We start from the raw sequence: 25,868 nt of genomic DNA on the forward strand, positions 1-25,868 counted from the left end.
AAGGAGTCCACACTCCTAACAGAATGAGGTAGAGTTGCCCTGTTAGTTACTTTTTTTTCATCAATAGGGTACGGACTAATACATCTGGTTCTATGGATTGATGTTGATCAGCAAATATTTTCTGATGCCCAAAAGCCTACTTCTGGCCTGCTGGACCAGAATAAACAAGAATGTAGTCATGTGGATGAGCCAATCTTCCAGCGTAGGCATATTGAAAGGCGGACTGGAAAGTGAAGAGAATTTTGGGTTCTGCCCACCAAGACATTAAAATGGAGACATCTTAGTGGAGGAATGTACAGAGTTGTTAAACACAAACTCTGCAAATGGAAGATAATCCACCCATTCCTCCTGACAACCTACAACAAAACAGTGGAGGTACTGCTCCAAAAATTGATTTGTCCTCTCAGACTGGCCATTGGTTTTAGGATGAAAACACCAGAATTGAGATACAAATTGCACCGCTGTATCACTGACTACATTGTCTGGGATACCATGCAAATGGAAGATATTCTCAGTGAACAATTGTGATCATTCTTTGGCAGTTTTATTTTTAGCCTGTTGTAATGTAAGGCCCTGGTCAGCACCAATATTCACCAGATTCCATTCCCGCAATCTAACCCCGCAGTCCTCACGTTTAACAAGCCCTCGCTCAGCCATGAGAGACTGGTTGCGTCTCCCAGCACACTTAATGTACGGACTTAATGCGCAAAGGATGGCATCTGGGGATGGGCTGGCAGCGGACCAGGGGCCCACAGATTAAGCAGTACCAGAACTACCAGGCAAATCAAGAGAACAAAGCCAAAGTCATACACAGGTTAGAAGTCCACTAGGCGAGGTACAGAGGGATGGTCAGAGCAATGGTCAGCAACAGTAAATCACACAATAAACTCTTCAGCACAGATTAGCCCAGCTAAACACTAGAACAGGCACTGGAATCTGGGAGCAGAGAGGCTATAAGAACCCAGCAGCCAATGGCTGCATGGGATTGATCAGGAACCATTCTGCTAATCAGCTGCAGCACAGTTCCAAATCACCTTCAGCTGTGCAGTCTCAGTGAAGGGGATGCCAAGAGGGAAAACACAGCTAAAGGGAAACAAGGATGCTCAAGCCGCAGAGCACTAATTCCCCTGCTGCTGCAAGCGCCGCCACTGAGGCTGAGCGTGTTCTACTGCGGTGGGACACTGCCAAGGATTGTCGGCCAGAAGAGCATGTCCTAACACCTGCATATTTTATTTACTGATTCTTCTTTTTCTGCCAGAGCAAATCCATCATATGCTGCAAGGTTTATTTGCATTAGACTGCTTACCAAGTTCTGAGAGTGCTGGCCAGGAATATACCAGTATTGTCAGGTAATCACAAGAAGCTGTGGGATTACTCCCTTTTTCTTTATGAATGTGAGGATATTGGTCCCAATTCTAATTGATCCAATCTAGCTTTTGGTAATTCTGTGTGGCATCTGGTAAGGGTGGTAAAAGGGATCTTGAGGAAATTCTGCCAGTAGGTTCTGGTTGTGCACCAAATATATTAAGCACCTGCATGTGAGTATTTTTTGACATTTTGCAGACATTTCTAAACAATTGAAAAAACAGATGTCCATCCTTTTATTTGGCGTGCCTATGATTGTATGAGTGTTTCCTATGATTGTATTTGGGGGACCTTCTAGAAGTGTCATAAATATTTAGAACTATCGATAGGTCTATATGTAAGGGGATCCTGCATAATTAAATTAGTGAGCTCTTACCGTCAACTATTTACAAAAGAATTTCATGTGTCAAAAAGAATAGGTCCCCATCACTTTCCCTAGCAATACTGGGTACTTCATGGATGGACTTTATTTTCAAAAGTAGTATTTTCGCAATGCATTTTTGAGGGTACAGTGAAATAAAGTGGAAATTTTTTTTACCATTTTTAAAATCGTAATATTGTGTAGATTCCATTAAAATATTCATTTTTAATTTTTGTAGACATTATGTTTATATTTTTTTCAAACTGTTTATAATTATGTGGATAGTTGTCAACCCAGGTCTGGTGAAAAATCTCTGCTGCTACAAAATATGCTGTGGCACAGATCGGGAGAGGGCTTTACCAACTATAAGGCAGCTTCCACTACTACATTTGGCATGTTTGTACTAACTTTTTAGATGCTTTGGTGGTTCAGATATGTGTTTGTCTGTCATATTACAAATTAATTATTTGTTTAATTAATTAGTATTGACAAAGTGATATAGTGGTGCTTTTTCTGAAAGATTTGAACATCTTTTACAGGAAGAAAGAGTTACAGCATTCTTTGCTTAGCAACTGAGAATCAACTCAACTGCAAGTCAAGTGTGTTACAAAACCTATGCATAATCTAATCTAGTCTAATGTTGCCAACTCTGGATAGCTGTAGGAAAGTTCTGTATAAATCTCAAACCAATAGTTGAAAAAAGGCTGTTGATGATAGATATAGAGAGATGACTATTCATGCCTGGAGGTTTTAATGTGTTGTAGGGCAGTGTATTTTACAAGCTTTACTATTTACCTTATGTGGCATAGTTGTGGTGTGGCTGGCATAGCTTTATAAAAACATCACACCACTCATTTGCTTTTAGTCCATATTAGGTAATACCCACATGTTATGCTAAACTGTCATGCTTTAAACAACCATTATCCCTTGATTAAAAGAATGGGGGGGGGGGGGGCAGGGGGGGCGGCAGTAGGCCTAGGGCCTAGGGTGACTTTATTTGACAAGCTGTAGCTTCTAATGCATACTGTAAAAAGCCCACAGTGTGCAGTGAATCAGAGTAGGCTGTTTCAGTACATGGGAGGAGCCTGTACAGCGGTATGCTGCACCTATATAGATTAGACCTAGGAACACTCCAGCTTATCACAGTGACTTCCAAATCTCCTGCTCATTAGGTAACACATACAGTTAGGTCCATAAATATTTGGACAAAGACAATTTTTTTCTAAATTGTTTGTTTGTGGACCTTTCTGTCCGAAGTTTAGTCTTCGACAAGTGAAATGCCTGCTCAATTGGGTTTAGATCAGGTGACTGACTTGGCCATTCAAGAATATTCCACTTCTTTGCTTTATTAAACTCTTGGGTTGCTTTGGCTGTATGTTTTGTGTCATTGTCCATCTGTATTATGAAACGCCTCACAATCAATTTGACTGCATTAAGCTGGATTTGAGCAGAAAGTATCTCTCTGAACACCTCAGAATTCATTCGGCTGCTTCTTTCCTGTGTCACATCATCGATAAAGACTGATATCCCAGTGCCATGCACACCCAAGCCATCACACTGCCTCAGCCATGTTTTACAGAAGATGTGGTATGCTTTGGATCATGAGCTGTTCCACGTCTTCTCCATACTTTTTTCCTGCCATCATTCTGGTAAAGGCTGATCTTGGTTTCATCTGTCCAAAGAATCGTTTATCAGAACTGTGCTGGCTTTTTTAGATGTTTTCGATCAAAGTCCAATCTAGCCTTTATATTCTTGAGGCTTATGAGTGGCTTGCACCTTGCAGTGCACCCTGTGTATTTACTTTCATGCAGTCATCTCTTTATAGTAAACATGGATATTGGTACACCTACCTCCTGGAGAGTGTTGTTCACTTGGTTGGCTGTTGTGAAGGGGTTTCTCTTCACCATGGAAATGATTCTGCGATCATCCACCACTGTTGTCTTCCGTGGACGTCCAGGTCTTTTGGTGTTGCTGAGTTCACCATGATTTCTTTCTCATGATGTACCAAACTGTAGATTTTGCCACATCTAATATTGTAGTAATTTCTCGGATGGTTTTTTTCTGTTTTTGCAGCTTAAGGATGGCTTGGTTCACCTGCATGGACAGCTCCTTTGACCGCATGTTGTCTGTTCACAGCAAAATCTTCCACATACAGGCACCACCCTCATTCAAATCAACTCCAGGCCTTTTATCTGCTTAATGGATAATGACATAACAAAGGAATTGCCCACACCAGCCCATGAAATAGCCTTTGAGTAAATTGTCCAATTACTTTTGAGCCCCTAAAAAACGAGATAGTGTAAAAAAAGGCTTTAGCTCCTCACATTTTTATGCAATCTTTTTGTTTAACCCACTGAATTAAAGCTGAAAGTCTGCAGTTCACCCGCATCTGAGTTGTTTCATTTAAAATTAATTGTGGTAATGTACAGAACCAAAATTGTCTCTGTCCAATTATTTATGGACCCAACTGTATATTCACTTTTAGCTCTATATAGTTTTTCTGATGATTATAATAATATTTGAATGTTACTATGTATCTTTTGATTAGTATTCATTTCTTGTGTTGTTTTTATATATATGTTGTTTTGACCATTGACTTATAAAAATAAGACAAAATGTTTTGCTTTTTTTTTTTTTTGTTGATGCGTCTCAGGTCTTTCACACATTATTGTATATGATTTGTGATGGTCTTTCATGTGCTCTGTAAACCTTGCCCACCTCTCCCTACCCTGGATTATAAAGCTTGTCTGGTTCTTTTTTGAGGGTAAGAATCATTTATCTGTGCTCCTTGGCATTGTGTTTATACATAAATCCTTATAAATAAGTTTGAAGTTTCCATTTTTTCCCCATACCATCATCCTTTATACAAAATTACAGTTAGTGTAATCTTCCACTTATCAGAGTGTAAATGTTTTTGTGTTCACTGTCAGAACAACTCTTATGAATTGTCATGATGCCTTAGAAGCTACCATTCTAGTCTTACATTGTTGGGGAACTGCATTTGCTTTCCACCAGAGGGCACAGGTATGTTAATGAGAATATGCCTAAATTAGTCCTGAAGTATTTAGATATATGATTGCTGCAAGGACATATTGCTAAATTCTGCTAAGTCAGTGGCTGACCAACTGTTTAAAATGCTGTGAACTATTTTCGTATATTATCAATGCAATTGTAAATATAAGCAGAAAAGCATTTATATACATGGCAAATATATTTTGAAGTAATAGTATAGCATACTATCATTCGGGCAGCACCGTGGCTCAGCGCTGGATACCAGGTTCGATTCCCAGCCAGGACGTTATCTGCATGGAGTTTGCAGGTTCTCTCTGTGTCTGTGTGGGTTTCCTCCGGTTTGCTCCCACATCCTAAAAACATTGGCTTCTCCCTAAAAATTGACCTTAGACTACATAATTGACATATGACTATGGTAAGGACATTAGATTGTGAGCTTCTTTGAGGGACAGTTAGTGACACCACTATGGACTTTGTACAGCGCTGCGTAATATGATAGTGCTATATAAATACTGTGTAATAATAATAATAAAAGAATAATACACTGTAGGTGTATTAAAAAACTTGCATGCTCACGACATTTCAAGATATTGATTTAATTTGCAATGGACAGTGCAGGTTTAAAAAAAAAAAAAAAGCTACCAATATACAGTTACAAGTATGGAATGATGTCAATTTAGAATTGTGGAAAAGATTTGCGTTGCTATATAGGTGTGTTTGGCATATCAATAGGGACACATATAAGTAAAGAGGAGATGCTCTCCATGCAGTGACAGCACAGTTTTGTGTGTGTGATAAGATGTAGGTTTTAGCCTAGGAATAACAGGGGGATGGATAGCCAGCGGGAGTTGTAACCTCTCTCAGTTCAGTGACAAAGTGTTTCTACTTTCCTGAGAGATTAAAAAGCGTGGGAGGAGGCGGACACAAGTAGATAGGGGTGTAAATTACAGATAGACAGGAATATCAATCCCTAATGTCATCCACTGCCTTCCAGGCTTGCTCTTTATGTTTGGTAACCTATAGTCCAGCATTGTTGGACAGAGCTGCCTGTGGATTAAGCCCCCTGCGGTAATCCGTGTGCCCTGATATACATTTTGCCCACTATTATCCCTGACCTTTTGACATTTTTTGATAAATAATTTTTTTTGATAAATTACATTGTTGTGGTCTATTATTTCAATTCTTTTTTATAATTATTATTTATATTTATTTATTATATTATAATTTATGATTATATTACAATAAATATAATTATCATACCCAGGAGTTAATCCTAAGAATTACAGGCACACAATACAAACAAACATTTCCATGCCAAAAAATTATGATCACTTTTTGCATCAAAAAACTGACAAAATTAAAATGCTAAGGGGGTTAAAAAATCAGGAAAAAGTTCATAGATTTACAGAATGGAAGACTATCTGATACAAGAAAAGAAGGGAACGGAATAAACCTGATTTTTGCACAGGTAATCTTAGTAGATTGTAGCATTTGTTCAGAGCCAGCACAATTTAATTTGGTAGTGAAGACCTTTTGTTATATGGTATGTATTATGTTTAGTATTTTTAGAGTGCAGCACGGTGGCTCAGAGGTTAGCACTCTGACCTTTGCAGCACTAGGTCCCAGGTTCGACCTGTGTTTGCGTGGGTTTCCTCCGAGTAATCTGGTTTCACCCCATATTCGAAAAACATGTAGGTAGGTTAATTGGCTTCCCCCTAAAATTGTCCTTAAACTGTGTTAACCCCCCTAGCGTTCTAATTCTGTCATTTTTTGATGCAAAAAGTGATCCTATTTTTTTTGCGTAGAAATTTTTGTTTATATTGTGGGCCTGTAATTCTTAGGATTAACTCCCGGGTATAATTATTATATTTATTTATTATATTATCGGGAATACCGCTAGGGAGGTTAAAGACATATGACTATGGTAGGACATTAGATTGTGAGTACCTTTGAGGAACAGCTAGTGACATGACTATGTACTTTGTAAAGTGCTGTGTAATATGTCGGCGTTACATAAATACTGTGCAGTATTAATAATAATAATAATAAAATAAATTAAAGTCTCACTTTGAGCTTAAGCAATTCAGGCAGGTGGTTATTGCAGAAAAGTACAGGCACTATCCCTTCTGCAATAACTGCTCTTAACTGCCCGATTACTACCCAGCTGTCAAATCTTGCTAATCACAGTGTTGGTTGACAGGGAAACCCATCAATCCTGGCTTCCCTTGAATGTACCAGGAATTAATCAACTTTTGTGCTCCCACATTACACCATCTCGGCATGGCCAATCAAGTCGGTCAAAGACCATCTACAGTGAGGAAGGAAGATAGTGGTGCCCTGCCACAGAACAAGTAAAAAATGTGAGTTTTGTTCCGCTTTAAGTAAACCTATAATCTGTTCATTCTTGGCATACTTGAGAAATATATGAAGCTTGTTACAATAGTGGCACTTCGATTTTGTATTTTACATTTATTTTTGCATCAAAAATTTTTTTTCAAAATGTAAAACACTACAAGACCTCAAAAGTACTACCCTATATAACGTGTATTATGAAGGGTAGTATTTAAAGTATTTAAATTAGTTGCTATTTTTTTAAAAACAGGTAGCAACTAATTTAACCATTGACACTTATTCACTAGGTTGTGTTTTTATCAGGCAGCATTGTCTAGGAGTGAAACTGCTGTATCTTACAACCTTTACTGTCAAATGTCTATACCTGAGTTTGTCCATTTGTCTCTATCTGCTTATTGTCATGATCCAGTGTTACAGTATCACTTCATCATTGTCTGCTAAGCTTTCATTGTTTCAATCAGTGTTCCTGATTTACTCTCTGTCGGCACCATATGTGACTTCTTCTCTATGAATCTCCTGCTTTGAAAATCTTACGGTAGTCACTGTCAAAACCGGAATAAATAAATAAATAAATAAATAAATAAATAACATTATTGTATATGATTTGTGATAAAAATCATATAAAAAAACAGCCTGTTTAATTCCTAGCAACTAATCAGTGTCTCCTTTTCATATCCTGTTCTGGCCTAGTAAATTTGATTATGATATGTTGCAAGAAATGATACACCTCTGTGATTTATGAAGCTGTACTGTGGCTGGGTGATAGATGAAAAATGTACAGGCCAAGAATATTTTATAACTTAGTGCTTCTGTAATGAGTAATTTGGTATTTTTTTAGAAAGTGTAGTAAAAGGCTTTTTGGCCATCATGACTATTATGAACAAAAGCATAGAATGCACATGTATTTCATATTGTGACATTACTACTTGTGAATAATACTGCTCAGCATCATCAACACATAATGAAAGTTAATATATTGAATGGAATGACACTTTAAATACTGCTGCCAAAAACACATTTGATGGCCTATTCATACATGAACTTTTTAGTAATATGCCATAGGTGCAATGCAGTGCAAATATTGCAGCATGCACTCTTGTGTGTACATTGTATGCTTTTCATTTTAAATAATTGTCCAACATATTGACAACTGAGATTAGGAATTTTGAGATATGTAGCTTCCACCAGAGAACAACCCCTAAACAAAACTACTATTTCCACTGCAGTCTGTGCAGGAGCGAGATTAGATGACGTAGATTGTAAAAAATAAAATTTTCCCCTGTTGATGAAAGGGCTCCTTCTGGCCATGCCCGAGCATCCCAATTGCTTTGGAGCGTTCCTCGATCATGTCCTGCGCCGTCCTGGAATTCTGTTTTGTTTTTTTGGCGCAGAGGAAGTTCTGAGGGCCACCATCTTCAGCCTTCTGTTTCTTTCTTCTGGCTACATCACTTCATCTTGCACTGCCCTGGTGCGAGAACTGGTGTTGTAGCTTGCTGAAAAGGGGGAAAAAAAGTGCCGATCTCACTGTGCATGGGTGAGTTTGGCATCTCATTCCCCTCAGTGTAGGAAAATGCCCCTTCTGCCCATGCCCGAAGGAGCAGCCAAGAGCCTCCCGGGATTTGTGACGTAGGTATCCTGGGAGGCTCTGCGCTCCCATTCATTCTTGATCGCACTTAAAAAAAAACACAAACAAACAGAATTTTTACTTTGAATAAAAGGGTTGTCTACCCTTTTATGTAAAGTGAAAATTCTGAGATAAGGTACATTTTAATTCTAAAATACAATCAGAGCTTGTGAAATATTCTAATATCAATTTTAACATTAACAACTGAGATTAGGAATTTTGAGATATGTAGCTTCCACCAGAGAACAACCCATAAACAAAACTACTGTTTCCACTGCAGTCTCCCATGCTGTAGCCAGACAGAAAGAAAAAATTTTGTATAGCTAGTACAGAACAGTGTTGGTCCCACTATTCTCTTGCAGCCACTTTTGTTGGTGGCTTTGTGGAGACACTTGGTACAACAGCCTGAGAAGAAGATGCCATGTGATCTGCAGGTTATACTACAAGATTACTCAGGCAATGCAATGCTGGTCAGCAAAGTAGACCGCAATGTGCATCAGAGCTGGACCTTGACACACATTGAATTTTACACATCAGATGAGTCCAAGCAGGTGCAAATGACTTCCTGGGACATAGACAATTGCAGGGAGCCTGGGACCAGAGAGGCTCCATCTTTTATTGAAGTGCCCACTTATTTCTAGTTAACAATATTACATGTGATCCCCATATTGTGACATATCCACAGATTGTTAGAAATCTAGTGGTGCTCCAAGCATGTAACATCACCATATGCATGTAAACTGAAAAAACAAAAATGTAAGTTAATGTAGCTCACCAATCCTTATATACTGTATGGTAGCTGCATACGTTTTGTTTTTCAGGATTATGCTTTTATTTATTTTTATCCAGTGATTTTGTCAGTAACTCACTTCCTGTGCTAGGGAGGGAAGGCTTACTCACTGGCCCTGATTTATCAATGAAATGCGCATACGTACGCACCAATATACGAGGCATTTTTCCGCGGGCCAGAGCTGAGTGCTAGTACACGCACCTTCATTTGCCCGCCGGATTACTGCCTTGATAAATGAGCAATAGGGGTCGCGAATCTGCTAATTAAGGCGATTAGTTTTCAGCTGCGCGATTAAGGAGGATCTATTAAAGTGTCAATGGTGAGGTCATAACAAATAATTAACGCACACCTGCTCTCTGTTCTGTGCGCATCTACAGTCCATTACAGGTCAATTTGAATCTTTAATGCTTCATCTTCTTTTGGATAAGTGCTACTTTTTTAGGGTTCATTGTACTCATTCACAAAATTAATTAATTTATTGTTACATTTGTTGCACTGTTTTAATACTTTTTGGTTTGCTTTGCTACACTGCAAACTAATTTAGATCAAGCTGTATATATACTAGACACTTCATAGTAGTCTGTGATGTGACATTCCAGAGGCTTGGCAGCACAGCAGAGGGATGTTATTGCCCTGTAAAGAAATAGATTACATTGTTAGGATGTGTTAAGCAGGATGGTTAATCATGCTTTAGTGGTAACTACATGGTGCTGGATTGTATTTTTCATGCCTTTCTGGCTGCATAGGCAATGCTTGCCCAAATCTGCACTAAACTGCATTCTGCCCTAGTTTGGCAATGTGTTTTTGCAAAGTGTCACATAAAAGTCCAGCTCTTACACAAATATGTCTGCTATTTCATTTCCCAAATGATTAAAGTGTGCTTGCTATGACTTCAACTCCTAGGTTGGTTTGTAACCCAAACATGACATGCTGAAAAATGTAATGCATGCATTGTAAACATGTAAATACTCACGGCCAAAGACATTAGCAAAAAGTTCATCCCTGACTCGACGGCCCTCTCCTGTGCTTTGGGAGCTGGAGGCAGGATGTTGATGTACCTATGGCTCGAGTTCCTCTGGAATGTCCCAGGTATCACCATGGTGTAGGAACAGGTTATGTAGGACGCAGCATGCCATGACGACTTTCCATGGTGTGTACAGGAGCTCACCACCGGGCCACGCCAAGCACAGAAACCTTGCTTTAAGCAGCCCGATGGTGTGCTCCACAACACACACCTGTCATAACCCATGGAAGCTGCCCATACCCTTTGTCAGCTGTAAAAAGACATAACATAATACGTGTAAGTTCTTGGTATAGTAAGTGTTCTGTGAATGCAGTGTAACACAAGTTTTTTTTAGAGTTAAGGCTTGTGCTCTTTGGTCACTTTATTGCTTTATGGTTGTTAGGAGACATTGTTACTACGGACTACCACACTGAAGTACTGTAACGCCATTATACATTACCTATTAACCAGCCCTCAGGCATTTCTCCAGAGATGGATTTCTGGTGGCGGGCTGTCTGACGCAGGATATAGGCATCATGGCATGATCCTGGGAAACCTGTACACTCATGATTCTCCTGTTGGAATCACAGACTATTTGTATATTCAGTGAATCATATCGCTTCCGGTTGCGAAAGGCGATTTCCTGCAGTTTAGGGGCCTGAATTGCCACATGGGTGCCATCGATGGCACCCGAAACATTAGGAAATCCCGCTTGCCTGAAGAAATCCACCTTTACTTTCCTCCACTCCTGAGCTGTTTGAGGGAAGTGAACATATAGTGGGACAAGGTCCACAATGGCATTTATGACCTTTGTAAAAACCCTGGAAACTGTAGGCTGGCTTTGTCCACAAATTAAGGCCTAGGAGGTTTGAAAGGAACCTCTTTTTAAAATATACAGAGTGGCCAAGAGTCTGGTCATTCCTGGCACTGCCTGGCTTCTCTTGGTTTTTGGAGCAATTTTAGCTTCCGGCAAGCTGTACAGGTCATGGATGACCTGGCGGGACAGGCGGAAATGCCTTTTGACATCCTGGTCACGTAAACTATCAAGGTGGCTATGCTCCAAGAAAACGCGTGGCTCCCGGACCCATCGCGAAGTTGAAGCTTGCTCCTGTGGTTGTTGTTGCAGCTCTTCTTCTGCAGTAACGTAGCAACTGCCAGGACAGCAGTGGTGAACAGCAAGTCTACTTCCAAATCCTGCTCCATGACAACAACAAGCAAAATTCTCGCATATACGTGCCCATACACGTGCGCACGTACTGTATCCCTATAAATTTGCAGAGAGCTTCTTAGCCATTCTGCATGCAAACCAAAACTTTACAAAGACAAAAAAGAACACACAAACCAGAAGGCTGCTACAAGAAAAACGAAAAGTAAGAATACACCATTTACTTTATTCCTCTAAAAAATGTTTTTGGTGTGTTGCCACCCTGTGCACCTGCCCATCCAATTAGTGCCCCTGCCAGCCCACCCTGTGCCCCTGCACGGCCACCCTGTGCCCCTGCCCGCTCAATTAGTGCCCCTGCCTGGTGGACCGTGGGCGTGCTGTGGGGGGGTCCCGTGGCCGGGCTGCGCCCGTGTCTGGGCTGTTGAAGTGGTCCGTGACCGGTCTGGGCGAAGTATGTAGATGGGTGCCAGGTGAGAACATTCTTCACATTCTTCACTCAATTTTTTCAGGACTCCAGGAGGTCGCCAGTGTGGGTTTGAGTTGGTATCCTGTGTGAAGACGCTTGTTTGTATAAGATAGCCTAATCTCTATTTTGTGTTTGCCCAATGTCCACAGGTTAGTGACCCTCGCACTTTGTACCCTAACCTATCTAAGTTTATTTTGATGTGGCCCAAGTATGCTCCAAATGCAGTTTTGCTATCTATTCCCCGAAGAATATTCCAGTTAGTAAATTTTTCAAAGTCATTCTAATCAAGTATGAAGTCTCAGCTCAATACTCTACAAGTAGTGCTGACCTTAAAAAAAGCTAAACATTATTTCCAAATACACGATTGCATCTTTGTTCACTAAATGAACACAAATCTAGTTATGTCTAGGGACCAAACATGGCACACCTCACTTGTCTGTAACAGATAAATGTGCTTGCTAATAGGTCATCTACTTTTCTGTGTATTAAAATTACATACTAAGGTGTTCAGCTGTGTATTCTATGCCAAATGTATTCCTGAATGATGATACAATTACATATATTTTGAAAAGAACATATCTAACATACCCAACTCTGTTACTCTTAAGGTCACAGGATATTTTGAAAATAAAGTGACCAACGCATGAATGGAGCAAACTCGGCCAAGCTGCAAAACAGGTTGGTGTAGGATAAGAGCATGTTCGATATTTTTTGGTTCAAAGAACCATTGTGTAAAAACTAAGGTTTCTTTCTTGTGTTTTATTAGGGATGAAATTGGATTGGCCAGGCTGGAAACAGATTTTAAATGTGCACTTGAAAGAAAAAAAAATAAAATTCACAAAATCTGGCTTTCAGTTTTTTTTTACAAAAGTATTTTTTTGTATTCTCCCCCATAACTTTAAATGTGAAAAACCCAACAAATATAAAAATAGAAAAAAACTTTTTTTAAAACTTATGTACAAAAAACATTTTTTGTTAAAAGCCGCCTGGGCATACACCGAGGAGGGGCCATTCTGAACCGGCTCTACATGGCAGACATCCTCCGGTGCAGCCAATACAGGCTATCCCGTCTACTTCCTGGTGGGTGAGGAAAAAACAAATAATATATTAACCAGAAGAGTTTGGTCTAAACATTTTTAAATGTACTGTCCTTGTAAAAAGCAAACAAAAGGAAAATATAAACCTACCAGGAGGATGTCTGCCATGTCGCCGGGGTTGGGGTGGCGGTGGTGGGGGGCTCGGAAGCTTCTCAGGAGGGCTGGCTGCCTCCCTCAATGTGGAACTGGCTGTGTTTGTGTAAGGAGACCATAAAAATAGGAGAGGTAACTACTGACCAAATGTAACAGTAAATTATACAGCTACTTCTTATATTGCACAGTGCTAAAGAATTCACGTTATATCATCTCATCTGACTGTTTTGCTGTTTACACCATGCCAAAGAAAGAAAGGGTATTCCTGGGGCCAAGCTAACTATGGCTATGGAACTAAAGTGATGCAGTTTGTTGGCAATGAAGGTTGTGGGTTTTCACAAGGGACAAAAGTGACATTTAACCTTTGTCTTCTGGTAAAAGCTGCCTAGACATGAAACTAGTCATACACTAATAATAAAACCTGATGGCGCTAGGCCTAACAAAGTATCTCCTATTTTATTTTCATGGTTTTTAAGGAATGTTCACAATATCTAAAATGGAGAAATACTTACATTCAGATGAGGAACTTGTGTCCTGTGGAGGAGGTGCTGGCAAGGGCGCTCCAGTAGCTGTGAATAAAAAATGAACACCATAAGTAAAAGTGGGTGGGCAGGACTAAAGTAGATTTGTAAAGTAATTAAGGTGAATAGATTAATGCAGAACTTCTAAATGATACCTTTTGCCTACATCCAAAAATTCTGAGCAAACATTTGTCAGTACAAATATGGACAACTAAACAACTCATGTGTTTTTAACAACTCTGGCTGCAGATGTTGGGCAGCCAGCTCCTCCTCTGGGGATGGCTCCTCCTCCATGACTGACTTCTCCGGTGATGCATCCTCCTCCCCCGTGGATGTCTCCTCCTCCTCCACATCCTGGGGGACAGCCAGATGCCTGTGTGGCTGCTGGATTATTTGCAGCTGCCGGCGTGATGGAGAGTCGGCTGTAATAACAAAATCAAATATCCAAAATATTAAGGATAGTAAAATATAGGAAGTAAAAAACACACAGTTCTAGGCTAAGCAATACAACTTTACACAAACAACAAACATTCTAAAACACCACTCTTTAACAAGAGGAGAAGACAAAATGCAAAATTTACCAGACAGGATGCGGTCCCCCACTTGGCGGACTAAATCCGCTCTCCTCTGCTTCAGGTCGCTCCAAACATGTTGTATCTGTAGGACAGTTGGGCACGTACCTGCAGGGGTCCACAGCCTGTCTGCCAGCCTCTCCGCAATCTGGCGCAGGGCATAAATAGAGCGCTGCTGGTCAACCAAACACCTCTTAAAAACAAAAAAAGAGATCACTGATTGATTAACTGAGTGATTGATTGATAAATTTTCTGTTGCAAATTGACATAGTTTGGTTGCAATTGTAAACTGTTATTATTATGTGTGGATATATATATGGGTATACTATTACTATTACTAAGAAGCTTCTGGTTGCCACCCCACTAAGCTTAATCCTAGTTAAACCATTGTAAAAACAATAATTGTGCTCCTAGATGTAAACTGTTTATCCAGTTTTAGTGAAGCATTAGTAAGTGCCGGACATACATACATACAATCCAGGGGCAAAATGTAAGCACCGTCGCATTAGGTCAGATAATGCAGCACATGTGGATTTATTTTGTTGACACTGGAAAAAAAAAATTAAATAAAACAAGTGGATCAATACTAAACACAGGAATATTTATGTGACACAGTAGAATGATGTGCCTTCACCAAAATTAGGATTGTGGTCTCAGCTATCCAGAGGACATTCTACCAGAAGGCTTCCACCGTCGTCCGAACAAAGAAAGATAATTTCCAGCCTTGCCTGATAGCAAGGAGGCTAATTAGTGCTCTTCAAATGATCTACCTCTAAATGAGCCCAATGGGATATAATCATGAAGATTTTTACAAACATCAAAATATGTGCATGTACATAGTTGTCAACAGCCAATTTTAGGTGTGTGGACCTCTACCCAGCTCCCATCTGCAGCTCTAATCCATTGAAAGAACAATAGAGGACGCTCCATTATCAGCTGTCATCCGTGCAGAGGATTCCAGCTGCCGATAAGAGCTGGGCAGTGAGAACAGCGCAGCTAGAATGAGATGGGGACACAGGCTGTCCCTCCCCCATTCTATAGCTGCTGTGGCTTCTTTATAAAATAAAAACTCTGGAAAATATATCCACTGAGTGGGCATGTGTATTGACACTCATAGATAATAGTCCCAAAATATCTACAAAATCTCAGCCCAACAGATTTCAAGCATTTGAAGATATGGGGATCCTTACAAAATTTGGCCAAAAAAATTATTTAAAATAAACCTATTTGCTAAAAGGTCACATTAAAATATAGAGAACACACAGATAACACTAAATTTACATGACAATCAACCAAAAAAACACAAATGTAAACCATATAAATTGCATATAAATATAAATATAAATTGCATATAAAGCCTAATTATTTCAAAAGTGGCCCCAAAAATATTGCATTCCAAAAATATTTACCAAACCAATATGCTATTTTGACCTATCAAGGGTGGAGACCTGGATCAGAAAATATTTATGCAGGACAAACATTTAAAAGGTGGTAATATAGACATATTATTCAAATGAAACAATATGGCCAAAAACACAATAACATAGCATTAACATTGACTTCCTAATAGCAAAATGGACATTAAAACATTCAAAGTACAGAAAACAAAAGCAGCTTTGTGCTAAATGGTAAGCAAAGTATCAAATATAGCAACATACATTAGGCTAACAAACAAAACAATAGCCCCTCCTTGACCCAAAAAAATTAAGACAAAGGAAAAAAAGCAAGTTAGACAACACCCTTTAATATGCTCATCATTATGCGCACAGATGTTGAAAATTAACATGCAATTGGGCGTGCGCAGTACCAGAAGTTTGGCTGTTTGGTTTTTTGACAGTTTGACATTCCATAATAATTTATTGATCCGATCCTTTAGATTTGTACACCAGTAAAAAGCTATTGAAGAAAAAACAAAAAAAAAGAAATTCTTTTCAGGCGGATCACCGGGTCTGGCATCGGATGCGTTTAGGTAGGCGCCTGTGTAAAGAGCTGAAATCAGTTAACTCTTTCTAAACCTGAAAAAATTAGGTGATGTAAAAATATGCTTATTTCTCAGTTAATATAAATATTTAAAACATTTGAACAGGCCAAACATTTTTTTTAGGTCTAAGTGAAAAATGTGTGCCTTTAGAAAAATTTATTTTTTAGGGGCCAAGTGACAAAGCTCGCCAGTGTCAAACTGCCGGGGATGCGCGGCTCCAGCAGCGAGATCATTTTGGTTGATAACTTCCGCGATAATACGCTTGCGCCCGAAATTTAGTTCATAAATTGATCGAAGGCTTCCGATTTTGGATCGCGAATACAAATCCGCGAGCGAGCTTCTGATTTTGCTTGATGAATCAGCCTTCCCGTCCTGTTTTGGGCAACAGAATACCTCCTGAAGTATGTACAAAACATGAGGAAGGTATTCTAGTGATACTGCTGTTTCAGATTTTATTTCAGCAAAAACACAGGTATGTACAGGCACATTGGACATTGGATATTTTTTTTTACACATTCATAGGTATATTCAACTGACCAAACAGGAGCAAATGTAAGTTGTTCATTATGAAGGTTTACATACACCAAAAGAGTGTCTGTAGTGAAGATCCTTGCTTACATGGCAAGAATGTTTGTGAGACTTTGAGGAAAAGATTGTGCAAAAGTTGACTAGAAAAGTTTTTTTTTTTAACCATGTAGCTCCTAGGAGGAAATTAAGACAGTGGCCCTGATTCATCAAGCCAAATCGGAAGCTCGACGCGCGTGCGTATTCGCTATCTGGAATCGGAGCCCTAAAATCATCAACCCAATCCGTTGCGCTTGCGTACCCACGAGAAAGTCGTCAACCGAAGCGATCTCTCCAATTCAATGTCCATTTTGCAATTTTGAAGTAAATGTTAATGCTATGTTATTGTGTTTGTGGCCATATTTTTTGATTGAAAAAGTCTGCCTTTATTACCACTTTAAAATGTTTGTCCTGCATAAATATTTTCTAATCCAGTTTCCCACCCCCCCCTAATAGGTCAAAACTGCATATTGGTTTTGTAAGTATTTCTAGAATGCAATATTTGTTGGGCCATTTTTGAACTATTTGGCTTGACATGGAAGTGTGAGTTTACATGTGTTTTGTTCTTTTTAATTTTTTTTGTCATTTAGTGTAAATTTAGTGATGTGTATGTGTTTTTTGTTTTATGTTGTTTTATATTTTACTGTGACCTTTTAGCAAATGTTTCTTTTGAATAAAGTTGTTTGAAAAATGTTGTTGTTTGTTTTTTGGGGGGTTTGTTATGTGATCTCCTTTCCAATCTCCCAGAATACACAGTTTAAAAAGTCAATTGTGATTGTTCTTGAGCTGTTCCTTTTTCTAAATTGTTTGAAAGGCTAAAAACAGCACAATTGTCCTGTTAAAACTCAGTTGTTTGATGCGCATAGTTGTGCGCCAAACTTCAGGAGAGTGTAGCTCATAGTTTGTGCGCCAAGGCGAACCCACTATGTGCACGCCGACTGTGTTTTATCAGGTGAAAAATGCACTGCACTTTTTGCACAGTCCTCATTAAGGTAAGTTTGTATTTTATTTGTGTATATTGCTTGTTTTGCTTCATATGCACTCATGTATGTATAGACATGAGTGCACATGAAGCAAAACATGTATGTATGCATTTATATGTGTGTACATATACATAGAAAGGATAAATTGTAGGAAGAAGTAGGTAAAGAGGGCTTTTTGGACCATATTCCTTCACATGCGTCAAATGGAAAAGATTGTCTATTTCTTCCTATGATTTCTGAAATTGCTTTTGGTTAAAAGAAGGAATCCACCTTTATATGCTTCCACCACCAAGCTGAGGTGAGTAAGTCAGTGCCCCTGATTCATCAAGCAGAATCGGATGATCGCTCGCGCATTCGTATTCGCTCGGGGGGACAACAACGGATCAAGGTAAGTGGGTTTTTTTATGTTTTAAGCTAGGGGGGTTAAAGATTCAAACTGACCTGTAAAATGGTCTGGCGATGGGCACAGAACAGGGTGCAGGTGTGCGCTAATCAATTGCTGTCACCTCACTATTGAGTTTAGCATCTCCTGAATCGCGCAGCTGAAAATTAGTTAATTAATTGGCATAGTCTTTGCTCACTTTTGTAGGAAACGGCCAAGTGAGTTCACTAGATCTCGGGCCCAACTCGCGGTAATAGAGCTAACTGACCAGCGCGTGCGTACGTGTATTTCATTGATAAATCAGGCATTTTACGTTTTAACTGCCTTTTAGTTAGAAATCTAACATTAACAAAGTACATCGGGGAATGCATTTTTTGTTGAGTTAGATCTTACACTTGTTTTTTACTAATTTTTGGGTGGTGAATCCAGAAATGACCCCAGTTTTTTTATATCACATCCAGTTTTTACAATACAAGATACCCTCCATTTTTGTCAAAAAACGCACAAATTTTACATACAATGAAAAAATAATGAAATAATAACTTGAATGTACTGTTTATTTCAATTTCTTTTGTTCATACAGAGGATTTATTGTTGCTCTATGACCTCATGACCAGTAAAACATTTGAAAATTAATCGGGTAAGTGGTTAAGTTAAAAAATTACGCTTATAGCTTTTCCTGGAGTGTTCAGTGTTATGACAATCCTGCCCAATGCTCCAACAATAGTCAGCCATCATATGTATATCCGATCTACCCTGATACTGTCCTTCCATGACCTTCAAATTTTGGTGCAATCGTTCACCTTGCTCATCACTGACTGCACCAAGGTTTTCCGGGAAGTTAGAAAGATGGCTATGCAGAAAATGCACCTTGATGCTCATATTGCAACCAAGCATTTTGTAGCTCTCCAGGAGTTTCTGGACAATTTCAGTGTAATTATTTGCTTGTGTGTTTCCAAGAAAGACCTTGACAATGGCTTTGAATGATAATCAAGCAATCTTTTCAACTTCTGACATTGTCCTGATGAAATGTCCATCTTTGATGAGCTGCTGAATCTGTAGACCATCAAACACACTGGCCTTTCTTTTTTCAAATGACAGGCTAGGAAAGAGCCAAAATTAGGTACTTGAAACAGTCCCAGTTTCATGTGTAGAGGCGGGAATATAATATTCTTTCTATCAACAAGTGGCTCATGTAGAATGTTTGGATCACCTGGTTTTAGGGCAGGTCTTGGAGGCCAATTCCTTTCCACCCAATGCCTCTCACGATATTGCCATTGTGAAGGAGGACACACTTTAAGCTCTGCTTTGAGCTATCGATGAATAGTCGCCTTTCAGTTTAGTTATAGATTGGAATTCCCAATTCCTCCAATAAACCAGGTATGTTATGACAATACACATAGCCACTGTCAGTTCTAAAGTACTGCAGAAATGCAATTTCTTTGGTTCGAAAGTACAATACCTTTGTTCCTTTTTCAAGTAAGTTTTTCTTACGCAGTCTTGATGCTAAGAGTTCTAAAGCCTTCTTCGATAGTCCCAATTCACTTGCCGAATCACTCAACTCATGCTGATCAAATCCCATACGAATGGGGCGTGGTCACAACCTCCTCTGAGCCACCCTGCAATGTGGACCCGTGCCCTCTTTCTCCCATGTTGTTACCTCTATATTCAGCTACGCATATGGAACCACAAGTAAGTGCCTACCCCACCGTAAACCTGGAAACTAGATTGAATCAGCTCCCTTCCAAAGATGATCTAGCAGGGGTGGTAAATGTGTTAGCCACTCGGATTGAGAATTCACTAAAGCGGGAAATGGAGGGGCTGTGACAACAGATTTCAACTGTTACTACTAGAGTTGCTGTTCTTGAGTCAGCGTCCTCCAGTGTTGAGGCCCGTCTTTTGGCGTTGGAATCCTCCTCTACTACTATGAAGTCTCACCTTACCTCCCTTTATTTGCGCACAGAAGATAATGAGAACAGAAACCGCAGAAACAACATCAAAATTAGGGGCATCCCTGAAGCCACTGCCAACGCAGACCTAAGGTCTACTGTTACTGTTATTCTTAACAGCTTCTTAAACCGGTCGCCAACTGCTACCCTTGAATTGGATAAGGTTCATCGAGTGAATGGGCCAAGAGTTGCTAACAGATTACTACCCAGAGATGTACTATGTCGAGTGCACTTTTACAATAAATAATAATATATAATAATTAATAAGAAATAATAAAAGAAGAAATAATGCGTCAATCGTGGCGGAATGGTCCTATGGACTTTGATGGGGCACCAGTTCAACTATTACCAGATTTATCCAGCCACACATTAAGAATGCAACGGGTATTGCGACCCCTGCTGGATGGTATGCGTACAGCACAAGCCTCCTACAGATGGGGTTACCCATACCACTTGTTGATTACTAGGAATGACTCTATCTTTGCATTACATAGGCACTTACAGCTTCCAGCTCTATTTGAATTTCTACAACTACCACCGATTGAACTTCCAGAATGGTTGGCAATGCCTATGGAGGTCCCTTCGATCTCACCAAGGAGCGCAAGACTGCAACATACTCAAGGCAGACGGCAGACTGGCGGTACAGGTCCATTGCTCCGCCCACATGTTGGACCTTAGAAGGCCTAAGTATTATGACAATGCAAATTGGCCTATTCAACTGTTAGTTGTTTCAGTAAAGGGTAAGTGCTGCAGACCCTTTATAGGTCGCTATCACTTTGCACTAGAATGCTATATTTGCACTAGAAGGCATATTTATGTAGACGAATATTGTTTGTTATCTAGGTAATAATACTGGATGATTGTAAGTATATGATTGACTGCTGTTCGTTTTAGTGACTTTAGTGGAGATTGGTCTTGCTGGGATCATCTCGTGTTTTTATATGGGATGTCCCGGAGAGATCCAGATCTCAGACCTTGCCACAGACTAGGGACATGATACGGTGTGTATTATCCGTGCAACTATTTCTCTGCAAATGTTACTTATGCGGGTATTGTCTAACCTGTGGTTTATTATTGGTTGCTCAAGAGCGGGTTCTTATATTTAGATACGATAGCCGTCGGCGAGCATATGCTCGCCTCTGTGGAATACCTCCTCCCCACTTAGGTCGGCTCCTCCTTCTTTGAAAGATTTTTATTATTTTGGAGCTTATAGGATTTAACATCTTGTATTTTGTTTTAATTGTTTTTTGTTTCTGTCCTAGATTACTTAGGACACGTGTCCCACCTATTTCCTTCTATTTTTCTCCCTCCCATGGCATTGCAAATCATTTATCTTAACGTAAAAGGGCTAAATTCCCCTATCAAATGCTCCTTAGTTTTAAGGGAGCTCTATAGATGTGTCAGGTGGCATTCTTGCAAGAAACCCACTTTAACCTCCCGACCGTTAAGCCCGACCTTCGTACGGGCTAAAAAAGTTGCTGTTTTGGTTAACCCCGAGATTTTCCGTAAATTAAAATCCCCACTTACCTGGTCCCGCTGTGCTCATCCAGCGTCGTGTTCGTGTTCCAGCGTCGTCCTCCGTCGATCGATCCTGAGGGCAGGTATGTTATGATTAAGGGGTCAATTGACTCTCATATCTATACCTTTGTCAATGTTTATTTTCCCAACAATGGCCAGGCAATATTTTTGGATTCACTACTCAAAATCATAGATTACTTTTGCGAAGGCAGACTGATCGTGGGAGGCGATTTAAATTTTGCTCCAATTTTTGCTTCAATAAATGTGACAAGGGGTACATCAGCTATGTTTGAAGCAGCCTTGAGGAAGATCAAACGCCTTCTACATACGTACCAACTAGTGGATGTCTGGCGTTTTTTGCACCCAACCGAGAAAGACTTCACCTTCTATTCCCACATGCACAAAACATACTCCAGAATTTACCTTTTTTTCATTAAACATTCCTCCATAGCGGAGGTGATATCTGCAGCTGTGGGTGTTTTTCTATCTCCAATCATGCCCCGGTTTCTCTAACAGTGCAAGCCTCGCCAACTAAACCGAAATCTTCCTCCTGGAGAATAAATGATTCTTTGTTGGAAACACCGGAGATACGTGAACAAATTGAGGCTGAGCTCAGGTCTTACTTTGCAATTAATGCTCCTTCTGTGGATAATCCGCTCCACCTTTGGGAGGCACATAAATGCTATATACGAGGTTTGTTCATTCAGTTGGGTCATAGGTGCAAAGAGGAGAGAGAAGCAAAACTAAACCAGCTTTTGGAGTTGGAGTTGCATGATTTGGAAGCCACTCATAAAAGGCAGCACATGGTGGAAATCGAGCAGCAAATCGTGGGTAAAGGAGAGCGTATTAGAGAGATCCTACTGTGTAAAACCAAATTTGAGCTTAACAAGTGTAAAGGATATTATTATGAATATTCTAATAAATGTGGCAAAGCTCTAGCTCAAGCACTTCGGGAAAAGAGGGCAAAAACCTATATCCGTAGTATGAGCTCCTCCTTGGGCAGAAGGGTGCACACCTCCTCAGACATTGCAGAGACCTTCAGGTCATTTTTCGACAAATTGTATAATTTGGACAGCAATTTTGCCATTGAGGCGGATCCCACAAAGGCAGATTTAATCAGAGCCCACTTTTGACTCCTCGGGACTCCCTGTCTTCCCTTCGAGGCGGTGCAGTCCCTGGGGGCCCCGATCACGTCAGAGGAATTGACCTTGTCTGTTACTAGAGCGGTCACTGCGAAAGCGCCTGGCCCTGACGCCCTGACCTTACCGTACTATAAGAATTTCCTTCCTGTACTCTCACCACACTACTTAACAGCGTTTAATGCCCTGACGGAGGGAATGGCACTGCCCAGGGATACATTGGCTGCTCATATTTCCTTAATACTTAAGCCTGAAAAGGATCCCACCTCATGTGCTAGTTATAGGCCAATTTCCCTCTTAAATTGTGATATTAAGCTATTCAGCAGTATTTTGGCGAAATGCCTGACGCCTTTGATCCAATCTATTATACACCCGGACCAGGGAGGTTTCCTACCGGGCCGAGAGGCTAGGGACAATACGGTAAGAACGCTAAATTTGATCAATTAAATTCATTCACATAAGATACAGGCAATGATGTTGGTGGCAGATGCTGAAAAAGCCTTTGACCGCGTTGACTGGGAATTTTTGAAATACACCTTGGTACATATAGGTCTACCCCTTGCCTTGGTGAACTGGATTGGGTCCTTATACTCCACTCTAACGGCACAGGTCAAAGTGAATGGTTTATTGTCCAGACCCTTCTCCATTAGTAATGGCACACGACAGGGATGCCCCTTATCTCCCTTTTTATTCATACTGGTCTTGGAACCTTTTTTGAGGCATGTCAGGGCAAACCCTAGTATCCATGGGATTGATGTGCAAAATCAGGTGCATAAAGTGGCGGCTTATGCAGATGATCTCCTGTTTTTTGTTTCATCTCCTAGGCTCTCTCTGCCTACTAACTGGGATTAGTAGGTACTCAGTGTTATCTAAATATAAAATCAATCTTCAGAAATCAGAGGCACTGTCCATCACATTATCTGATAGGATAGTGGAGTCACTGGCACAGTATTTTCCCTTTAAATGGGTGAAATCCACCATAACATATCTGGGAACTAAGATCCCTAGAGAATTGTCCTCAGTGGTTAACTTGAATTTTCTGCCCCTATTTAATGCGGTGAGGAGGGACTTACAGCGGTGGAAACAACACGCATTCTCCTGGTTCGGTAGATGCAACATATTGAAAATGAACATTATGCCGCATTTACTATATTTGCTCCAAACCCTCCCGGTCCATATCCCACAACAAGTACTAAATAAATTTAGGCAGGAGTTTCTTCGCTTTGTCTGGGGGGATGACAACCCCCGTATTGGGCGATGGATTTTACGGTTGCCTAAGGTGGGTGGAGGTATTGTATTTCCCGACCCTCTACTGTACCATAGAATCAGTACATGTGGGGCGTTTGATAGACTGGTGCAGGAATGGCGGTCACAAACCTTGGGTAGCGCTCGAGGGAGCTATTTCTGGTACCCCATTAGCGCGGGCTGTGTGGTCCCCACCAGACACACTTTTCACTATTCTCAAGCTACCTCTAATAGGAACAACTCTACGTATTGTGCAGAAATATTTCCAAATCTCTGGAGTGAGTACCTACCCCTCCCAATTATCTCCTATCTTCGGACATCCAGGGTTTCAAACTGGCATAACTGACCTCAGGTTCCGTTCTTGGAGGGAACAGGGAATTTTTAGGGCATCACATTTTTTAGGGGTATGGAATGAACAAATATTTCTGATCTGTCAGCTGCTCACGAACTTCCAGAGTTGGATGTCTGGAGTAGTTTACAATTGCATCATTTTCTCCGCTCTCTCCCACTACCATCCAATTTTGTGCGTCCTTTGTCACAGGTGGAAGTAGTGTGTGTAGCCACGGGCTCCGTTCGGGGGATTCTCTCTAGTGCTTATCAGCTGCTGTTGACAGACCTCACCCCCTCATCTTTTCCATTTTTAAATAAATGGGAATGTGACCTTAATACTACATTCTCCTCGAACAACGGGAACACCTTTTGTACACGGGCCACAAGGCTGCTCCTAGCAACTCTTATCAGGAATTGAATTATAAATTACTCACACGGTGGTACAGAGTACCGGCGGTACTAGCTAAAATATATCCAGGAGTGGATGATCGATGCTGGCGTTGTGAAGCTGCAGCTGGTAGTCTACTCCACATATTCTGGGAATGCACAATATTGGTACCTTTCTGGTCAGAGGTGGCAGCGGTTATCGAGGAATTGACAGAAGTGGATATACGCAACAGACCTGAGCTAGCCCTTTTACATTTGAATGATTGGTCTAAAAAGAAATACCACAACCCTCTGCTTAAGCATCTTTTAAATGCTGCTAAAGCCTGCATTCCCTCACTATGGAAGCAGTCTTCTCCCCCAACCTTGTCACACTGGTTTAGAGGGGTGAATGAGATTATGACGATGGAAGATCTTGTTACCTCTCGTGACGGGAGGTCCGATAAATTTCGTAAAACCTGGTTTTATTGGATACAATATACCACCACCCAGACGTATCTTTCAGTACAATGCGAGGCTGATAATGCTGAAGATATATTTTGAAAACTAAGCTACTATTGAACTTGTAGTTTTATGATCCCAATCACACTATATTTGGCCAGTATTTAGTCAGGCCGGCAATGCCATGTCCCTATCCCTGTATATCCTGAAGTTTTCACTATACAAAAGTATATTCAGTGACTGAAATGTTCTCCTGCCTCTAGCCAAACCATAGGTATACCAAATTGCATCTCACAAGTTCCCCTTGTCCACATCCGTAAACCCTCGACACACTGTTTGCACACCTTATGAGGGGCCCAAGACTTATCTTGATCACCAAGTTTAACTTTGAAATATGCCAATTGGGCTTGCTCTACAAATGTGCTGATGTTTGCCCTTTGACTGGGAATGGTGAAACTGCCACAGATATAACAAAAAGAGAGCAGTGCACAACCTTGGACCACACTGTCTTGCGTGTAAATGAATAGCCTA

This window comes from Pyxicephalus adspersus, chromosome 1 (assembly GCF_032062135.1).
Source record: "Pyxicephalus adspersus chromosome 1, UCB_Pads_2.0, whole genome shotgun sequence".
Lineage (NCBI taxonomy): Eukaryota > Metazoa > Chordata > Amphibia > Anura > Pyxicephalidae > Pyxicephalus > Pyxicephalus adspersus.